This window comes from Rhinolophus sinicus, chromosome 17 (genome assembly GCF_057876585.1).
Source record: "Rhinolophus sinicus isolate RSI-liver-muscle chromosome 17, RSI-T2T, whole genome shotgun sequence".
Lineage (NCBI taxonomy): Eukaryota > Metazoa > Chordata > Mammalia > Chiroptera > Rhinolophidae > Rhinolophus > Rhinolophus sinicus.
The window spans coordinates 47529684-47539217 of record NC_142517.1 but is presented as its reverse complement, the minus strand read 5'-3'; the positions used below and the strand labels follow the sequence as shown (position 1 = coordinate 47539217).

General features: G+C 44.2%; 1 protein-coding gene across 15 annotated transcripts in view; it reads left to right on the top strand.

Annotated features, from left to right (window-relative positions):
- Nucleotides 1-9534, top strand: part of MCF2L2 (MCF.2 cell line derived transforming sequence-like 2) — a 210309-nt gene that overhangs the window by 146289 nt on the left and 54486 nt on the right. The window lies entirely within an intron of this gene.

The following is a 9534-nucleotide window of genomic DNA, read 5'->3' as shown; positions in this document are numbered from 1 at the left end:
CACATGCAGGTCACACCCTCACAGGAATATGTATATAATGTCATTGGTAAGGGGGTCACTGACAGTGACCCATAAATAGGCTGACTCATTTGTTGGTACAGTGCAAATCCCCTCCCTTCTTTACCTATTTGAAATAAAACCCTGATGGTAATCCTACATGTATTCCCCCAGGTATCGTATGTGTATGTTGTATTTATGCATAAGTGTTCAATTACCATTATATTCCTTTCAGGTCATTTGAAACTAGGCCCACATAGGTCCATGTGTCAGTACATGTGTATTCCACAAAATGAATGCACAGGACTGTACCCACAAGAAACGCAAACTGACCCGAACATTGATAAACACATATGAAAATCACATATGCACACCATTCAATATGGATATAGACACCCCAGACAGATAAATGATTTCAAAAGTAAGTCAGGAGAGGGCAGCCGGATGGCTCAGTTGGTTAGAGTGGGAGCTCTTAACAGCAAGGTTGCCGGTTCAATTCCCACATGGGATGATGGGCTGCGCCCCCTGCAACTAAAGACTGAAAACAGCAACTGGACTTGGAGCTGAGCTGTGCCCTCCACAACTAGACTGAAGGACAATGACTTCGAGCTGATGGGTCCTGGAGAAACACATTGTTCCCCAATATTCCCCCCCAAAAAAAAATTAGAAAAGAGGAAACACTCAAGAGTTAAAAAAAAGTAAGTCGGGACAGTGGTGAGATGTGTGGCTTTTGTTGAGAGGAAGGCAGACACTGTAGATGAGAGACAGGGATGAACAGAGTAGCCTAGAATGCCTTCCCTGGTGCCCATTCATGCACACACTACACAGGGAAGTGGGCAGTGATCTGGGAGGCCGCTTTGCCCATCTGGGAGGATTTCCTACAGCACGCTATCTCCCCATAACAACCCAGAGAGAGAGGAAGAGAATGATAGACTTGATGGTATAGAACAAAGTACTCAGTTTCTTCTATTAGGAGGGAATACATGAAAAATTTGAAGTTAACTGAAAATAAAATTAGATGACAGTGGTGATTTGACCACTACGGAGGGCAGTGTCACTTTGCCCTCAGTGTACACAGTAGCTGCTTGTGAACAAAGACCACTATGATTAGATTTATAAATGACTTTCAATCTCACCACCAGGCACTAGAAAACTACAGAAAGTACTAGAAAAAGAAAACTGTAACATCAAGATGGTAAACTTGAAAAATGAAAAGAATTGCAATTTGCTTGTAAGATTTGCTTGTTAGAAAGGATAAGATGAGGCAGAGAAAGAGCAGAGTGTGAAGCAAATGAACGAGACAGGACCAGGGAGGACTGCAGAGGGGCATGCATCATTAGTTGTGGGGAAAGAAGATTTGAAACCTGAGTACAAGAGAAGCTAGGAGGTGCTTGGAGCAAAAGACACCCAAGAAAGAGGCAAGTGTTACTGAAATTATGAGAGGAGAAAACGGGTTTGATACCTGACCGGCTTACTATCTAGCAACTGAAGCATTTCGCCATGGTGCCAGGCTTCACTTGTCCAGTTAACGGGCTCTTTCTGAATTCGGTGAGCTAGGACATTTCCTCATAGACCCTGTACAGGCCCTGCCCTATGAATGCAGACACAGCACAGCCTGTGTGCTCTAAAACTGGTGTGGTGTAAGGCTGGGCTGTGAGAGGGATGAGGTGGAATCCTGACCTAGCTGCCTGCTGACCACCAGGTCTGGACAAGTGACCCAACCTCTCTACACCCCACGGTACCTTCTGCCAGGAAGGGTGCAGTGAGGACTAAGCGCAATCACAATAACGTGTTTGAAGTGCTGAGCATGGCATCAGGCCATCCTTGTGGGCTGTGTGAACGGCTGTTACCCTCACGCCCTCCACGGATAACAGAAAGCTCCGCTGTCTCACTGTGGTCTTCCTGCTGCATCCCATCGTCATTGCTATAGGAGGACCTGCTGTGCTTCACGGCTCTGGAAACGCGTTTCTGTTAATCCAGCATCGCCTGATAAAATAAGGCAGCATCTCCACGATGCCTCCTCCTCCTTTACTGCCCGCCTTCCCCTCCCACCCACCCACATCCCTCTGGGTGTTCTTTCCTCCCCACACTTGCTCCTCAGTGGTCTCACTCATTGCCTTTAATCCCTGATTTATACTGCTAGTCTAGATTCTGAGCTCCACTCTTGAATGTCTTCATTTAAATGTGTCACTTCAGTCTGAAGCTTAACATGTCTAAAATGAAATATCTAAACACGTTGTGGAACGGTGACCGGATGGGGCTTGAATGTCCCAAGGGCCAGAATCCTCCTCTTCTCACCAGGGGACCCAGCCCAGGGTTGTACGTGTCAATAACAGTTGGTGGCATTCTGTCACTGTGTAAGCTGTCTGTGGATCTGTGTTCCCCTCAGACCTTTTGAGGGTGGAGCCCACATCCTGCTCGTCTCCAGTGTCCCTGAAGAAACCCCCCACACACAAGCTCTGCACAGAGTGGGTATGTATTACTGCTGGTTGAATTGAATTTTTGCTGAATGCTTCCCACAGTCACCGAATGTTCAAACTTTCGTTCCAAGAAGCCTTGTCACAGTACAATGGCCCCAGTGTACTTCTCCTGTGATGCCAACAGGCCCCAAAGCTGACACTGGAGCCACTCTCACCCGTCTCGAACAGCCCTTGCTTCTGCTCCTGTGGTTTGGCACGTTTGGCATCCTCCTTCAATTCCAGGACCGTGGCAGTTGGAAGAAGCCATAGTAGACACACCCAGAAGTGGAAGATGAAGGGAACTGACCGTACAGAGGCACTCGCTGCAGGCCATTCTCAGAACCCATTTTCTTCCTTTCTCGTCTCATCTGCAAGGGGCTGGGGCCTCCTACACTGACCATTTCCTTCCACATCAACACATAAGGGCATCTCTACATGTCCATGGAACCCTCAGCAGGGCCCACAGAACAGGGACAGCCTTGGAGAGGCAGGCTCTGGTTGCTGGGCCTCTCCTTGGCCCAGTAGAGCTGTGCTGTGGAGAGGGTGGGCCTCTCTCAGGGAAGGAGGGGAGGGGAGAGGGCTGGGGGCAGGAGTGAGGCAGGCACAGTTTCCCTCCATGTTGCAAATGCTCAGACAGCCCGTGACAGTGGCCCAATACCACTCCCTGACACTGGGTCTCGCAGCATTTCCTCTCCCCTCCCACCACTGCACATCCCAGGGCCATTCGGGGTTCTGTGCAAGTTCCAAGGGGCCGCCTCTAACTGCACCCCCTTCTCTCCTACTCAGGAAGATTTATCCAACTTGAGGGACTGACTGACATTTGTGTAGGGATGATAGTGAATGCTGTCCAATTAATACTTCTATTTTAAAAGACAATTGGTACCAGCCTTGCCACAGCTATCTAAACTGAACAAAATGGTTTGGGTCCCATGACCTGAAATGATTTGGGTGGTACCACGGAAAACAAGAAAAGGTCAGCGCATGGAGACATTCAGAAAATCACTGTGGGGATTACAGGCCTAGCGCAGATGCAGTCATTTGTGTTAGGAATTGTGCTCTTCAGTTTGGTTGTGCTGATATTTTAAGGACAACTGTCATTCTCTATTTCCCTTTTCTACAGTCAATAATTCCTAGGTGCTCATCGCCCGCTTTATGGAGCATATGTGGTTCAAATCCCACTTAAACCAATTCATAAGGTAGTTATATGCTTGCCTGGGTTTCATATTGAGTATTATTTAAAATAAGCAGACCGTTAGTTAAGGGTTAGAAATAGTTTTGCTATATTGAGATTTTTGGTATAACAGCCCTTCTAAAAAACCAATTCTAAAATCGTTGGTAAATCATTTGATCTGAAACAATACATATTTTTTGAGTCAGTATGGTTGGTCTGATGATCTCAGGTCCTAAACCTGTATTAAACACCTATTTGATCCTGCAGATACAGAGTTAAGTAATCCTAGAAAGAGAGAGCATATTTCTGAGCCATATGTTTCTACCACAATAAATGAACAAACAAACAAACCTCTTGGGAGGAGAGGAATTAATAGAATAGGAGGGTATCCGCAGGAGAGATGAAGATGCAACTCGGTCTGCAATAAAGGTGCACAGGGCAGAGAAAGCAGTGTGTCTCTTCTCAACATTTTTTGATCTTTGACTATTTTAAGCACACACTTTTTTAGCAATTTCCTTTGTACAATAGACTTCTTTTCATTTGCATGAAGTGGAAGCTTAGTCACTGTTTCCCAATATCTTGTCTTTACGGAAGATGATCAAGCTGCTGGACACTCCTATTGGAGTGAGTACCAGGACTACCTTTCCCATTAACTGAGTAACAATGCTTTTCCTACCAGCAGTGTCCCAGGAATCTCCTTGGGGCACCAGCGATCTCTCCCACTGTGTCTCGTTATGTTTGGGTTGCAGGTGTGCCTGTGCGTCGTGGCTCCGAGATTTGAACCTGATTCCTTGAATCCCAGTCATAAACTCATATGGGCTGAGCCAGCAGCCCTTTTGCTCCAACCTGCTTACTCCCTGTGTCCTTCCTGTGCAGGCCCTGTCGTTTAGGGAGCGATGCTGCAGAGTCAGAATACTGGGCGCTATTTCAGTGGGTAGCCCAAAGGTGGAACAAACCCAAGTTTCTGTCAACAGACAAATGGTTAAACAGATGTGGTGTATACAGACAGTGAAAGATACTCAGCCTTAAACAGGAATGAATTTTGATACATGCTACAATATGGATGAATCTTAAAAACATTATGCTAAGTGAAATAAGTCAGACACAAAAGGACGAATATTGTATGATTCCACTTACATGAGGTAGCTAGAACAGGCAAATTCAGAGAGACAGCAAGTAGAATAGAGGTTATGAGGGGATGGGGAGAGGGAGGAATGAGGAGTTAGTGTTTAATGAGCACAGAGCTTCAGTTTGGGGTGATGGAGAAGTTTTGGTGATGGTGACACAACATTGTGGGTGTATTTAATACCACTGAACTGTGCACTGAAACATCATTTAAATGGTTACGTTTTATGTCATCTGTATTTCACCACAATTTTTAAAAAAAATTTATAATGCCTGATATGCTACACAAATGCAGCATTGTTAACTTGAAATAGGATTCATGGGATTGTGTTTATAATCAACCCCTCTTTTAAAAAGTGCAGTATGCATGAAATTACTCTGTCGTTATTTATTATGTGGTATTTAAGAGTGGGCATCCATCCAGATAAACTTCAGTAATAATTTATTTAGGCCCCAGCCTCTCCCAAAAAGAATTTGAGGTAATTTACCCTAAACACATCAGAGTAATGAGATCAAATCCAATTAACATAAGACAAAATATAGAAACTGAGATACAACAGTGGAAAAGAGGGAACAGCAATTGAGGAAAACACTCACCTGTTAGCCTCCCAGGAATCAGGGAACTGTTAAGATTCTTCAGGCCTTTTACAAATGCTTTAAAATACCATTGGCTTGAACATGATCATTGTGTGTGTCTATAGTGTTTCACATTGTAATAGTTCACAGTGCTGAGAATTTATTGTATAATTACAGAACACCTAATTGAAACCGAAGAAGGATGTAAAACTAAGAACATGTTTTCCTAAGTCTGAGCCCTCAAGACCTATTCTGCACTTAATGAAACAGGCTCCTGGAGCGATATCTGCCCTGCTGGCCAAATCAATCTCCTACGCCTTGCCCTGAGCTCCTGCATCAAGTCCACACTGTAGCTGGTGTGACAGCCATGTCCTCCATCCAGGCGCCCCCTGCCTCTCACGCTCCCCATCCAGACTCTGCCCCAGCAGCCTGCTTCCCTCAAGGCCCCTGTGGAGCCTGGACTCCTACACCGTGCTCAGGTGTCCTTTCTGAAACACCCTCCTGTCTTCCTGGCCAGGTCCTCACCTCCTACAGAGGACAGTTCAGATTTCACCTTCTCCAAGACCTCTCGGTCACGTTGATTCCCCTTCTCCTGATGCTAACCTACTGCACACTTCAGTTACACATTAACTAGTTAACTGAGTTGTAAATGAACAGAAAGTCTTTCGACCTGTGTTTCGTTTCTTGTAAAAGTGAAAAGCGAGGTGCAATTAGACCAAAGACCACATCATACATTTTATTATAAATGATATGGGGCCTGCCCGGTGACTCAGGCGGTTAGAGCTCCATGCTTCTAACTCCGAAGGCTGCTGGTTCGATTCCCACATGGGCCAGTGGGCTCTCAACCACAAGGTTGCCTTCAATTCCTCGAGTCCCGCAAGGGATGGTGGGCAGCGCTCCCTGCAACTAAAATTGAACACGGCACCTTGAGCTGAGCTGCCGCTGAGCTCCCGGATGGCTCAGTTGGTTGGAGAGCGTCCTCTCAACCACAGGGTTGCCAGTTCAACTCCCACAAGGGATGGTGGGCTGTGCCCCCTGCATCTAGCAATGGCAACTGGACCTGGAGCTGAGCTGCACCCCCCACAACTAAGACTGAAAGGACCACCACTTGAAGCTGAATGGCACCCTCCACAACTAAGATTGATGTGGTCTTGACTTGGAAAAAAGTCCTGGAAGTACACACTGTTCCCCAATAAAGTCCTGTTCCCCTTGCCCAATAATAATAATAAAAAAATCTTAAAAAAAAATTCAAAAGGGGCAGTTTTAACAATAGAAGCCTCCCTGTCCAGCCTGGCTCCCCTTTAAAAAAAAAAAGAAAAGAAAAGAAATGATAACATATTTAAAGAATGATCTATGAGAGCCAGGGGGATACTCAAGATTATCTAATTCAGCCTCTTGACACATAAAGAAACAGACCCTGAGAAAGAAAGTGACTTGCTCAAGGTTACCTTGTATTTTCAAAATAGAAGTAGACGTGGAAACCTACTTTCCTGAAACTGTGTATTTCTATAATGCCATGCTAGTTTCCTTTAATTTGTGTTTTATTTAATAGTCAGCAAACAAGACTTCAGATGCTCCTCAAACATGGGCCAGGAGACACAATGTAATGTAGTGGGAAGAACATTGGCTTAGCCAAAGCCATTGACCTTGGTCAAGTCGCTTTATGGCTTGGGTCCTGTCTTTTCCTCTGTCCAATAAGGATAAATTGGATGGAATTGAAGTTATAGCTGCTTCTAACATTTTATGAACCTATAGACTGTTGGCCCAGCCCCACCAAAGAACTTACAAGTACTGATAGGAGCATACGTCTCTGGCTTCTGCTCCCTCCTCCACACTGTTTCCCTCGGCCTCGGGACACACTTCCTCCTTTTTATCCCCTGGCTTCCTTTCTTTTTAAAACTCATCTTAAACTTCACTCAACTCAAAATAGATAGTGTCTTCCTCCATGCTTGGCCTACTTATGGCCCCTCCTCTGCACCTGACTCCCCTCACTACCTTATCACACTGCACTGGAGTCACAGATTTTCTTGTCTGTGCCATTAGACGGTGAACTGACTAAGTTCCGGGATTATGGTACATTGCTCTAGCCCAAGTGCCTATAATATAATGATGCCTGGTTTATAGTAAGGAACCAATAAGTGCTAAGATCTAATTATTTTTGCCTGGGAAACACGGACAAGACTGTGGTACTCATTTCATCTGAAGCTGTTAGAGTTTTCTTGGAGGAGCTTATTGAAACTGGGTTTTCAAGGATGATTGGAATTTGAAAGCAGGTGTAAAATAATAACACTGGAGTAACGAAAGTGAGGAAGGTGGCTAAAGGGAGTGGGTCAAATCAGTGTTACTTAGTTGAAGCAGAACATCTATTTTAGACTCGTCTGTGTACTTGTGAAAATTACAGATTCCACCTGTAGCTCCCACCCACCATTCCTCATTCTGAATCTGTAGGTCTAGATTTACTTTTAAAGCAAGCTCCCTAAGTAGATTCTTATCACATGAATGGAGAGTCTTGAATTCCTGGAAGGAACATTAGCAGTTGTGGGCAATTGAAAGCTATGTTAAGTTTTTGAAGATGGAGAATTATGGCACGATGACGATGGAGCTTTAGGAAGACTGGTGGTCTGCAAAACAGATTGATGGCAGTGGATTTTCAGAAGCAAGGGTGGGATGCTCGGAGTGCACCAAAGTACTTAAAAATGGAGATTTTGCTCTCTATTGGTAGCACCAGAAATGGAGAGTAAACTGACTCCAAGAGGCATGTTGAGCAGTGAAATGATGAGGCTTGGTGACAGATTGAATATAAGTGATAATGACAGGAAGGGGTCTGAAATGACAACTGTGTTTTAGGGACCCCAGGAAAATGGCAGTCCCACTGATGTACATGCTATTTCTGTCTAATGAGTTCTGCTTCAGCCTGAGGTGACTGAGGTGTCTGGAAGGCATCCAGATAAAGACGTGGATTGGCAATGTGGATTTGAGTGTGGCCGAAGGTCTGGGAAGAAAATAAAGATGGGGGAGAGTCAATAGCATGAGTGAAGAGGAGGGAAGAAAGCCTGGAAACCTGAGCTGACCTTAGGGGAGCAGGAACATTAGACAGGAGGAGGAAGATGAAGCAAGGAAGAAACAGAGAAGAAACAGAGTTATGAGGATTGAATAATAAAGAGACACCAAAGAAAGAGAAAGGGTGAAGAAGGTGGATACCCATTATATCAGATGTTCTAGAATTTGAGAAGGATAAGAACAGATCTTTCAACTTGGCAAAGAGGGTATTAGATGAAAACTAATTTTTAAAAAGTGAAAATCAATAATATTTTCTGATGTGTGTGATGTGATCTGTCAGACCAGGAGAAAACAAAAACTCTTGATAACAAATTGTGTTGACAATGAATGAGCAGAAATATACTTCTGACAATCTGGTTCCCAAAAGGATATTCTTCTATTTGAGAGCTGGGAAACTGGGGATGGGTAGGGGCTAGGGAGGATGAGGGGCTAGGATTAAAAGGGGGAACAGATTAGGGTGCATGGACAAAGAAGAAACTTACCAGGAAATTCTAACATGTATGTATTTTAATGATCTTGTTTACCGAATAAGGTTGCATTTATTATTTAAAAGGTTCCATTCTTGTTCCTCGGTTATAGTGTCATCTGAGACAAACATGATGTGTCATATAGGATGAAACCGGATACCAAAGCTCTGTTTTGACACTACCTTAAAATATGACTTCAGAGAAAACAGCGGTCCCTTCAAACATATTATGCCTCCATTTCTTCCTTAATGACCTGGGGTGGGGGTGAAGGGAGATCCACTTTTAAATGAAAAACAAAGTGCCAGAATGTACACTAGTGCAGGGTGCATTAGTGCAGGCTGATCTGACTTGGTGACTCATTTGGTGTCCTAATTACAGTGCTCACCTCCGGGCAGATACCCATCAGGACATAGGAGCAAATTGCTCTAGGCGTTTAATGTTTTTACATTACTTGAGAACTCACAATGTTTTCCATTCTTCATCTACACTACACACACAGAGGGTGCCACAAAAATGTATACACATTTTAAGAAAGGAAAAAACTGTATTAAAATTGTAATACTCAATATATGCCGTTAACAAAAGATGAACACAAGTCATGTGTATATCTTTTTTTGGCACCGCCAGTAATTTGTGACATTAGATGTTAAATCCTTGAGAGTCTTTTCTGTGAACAAAG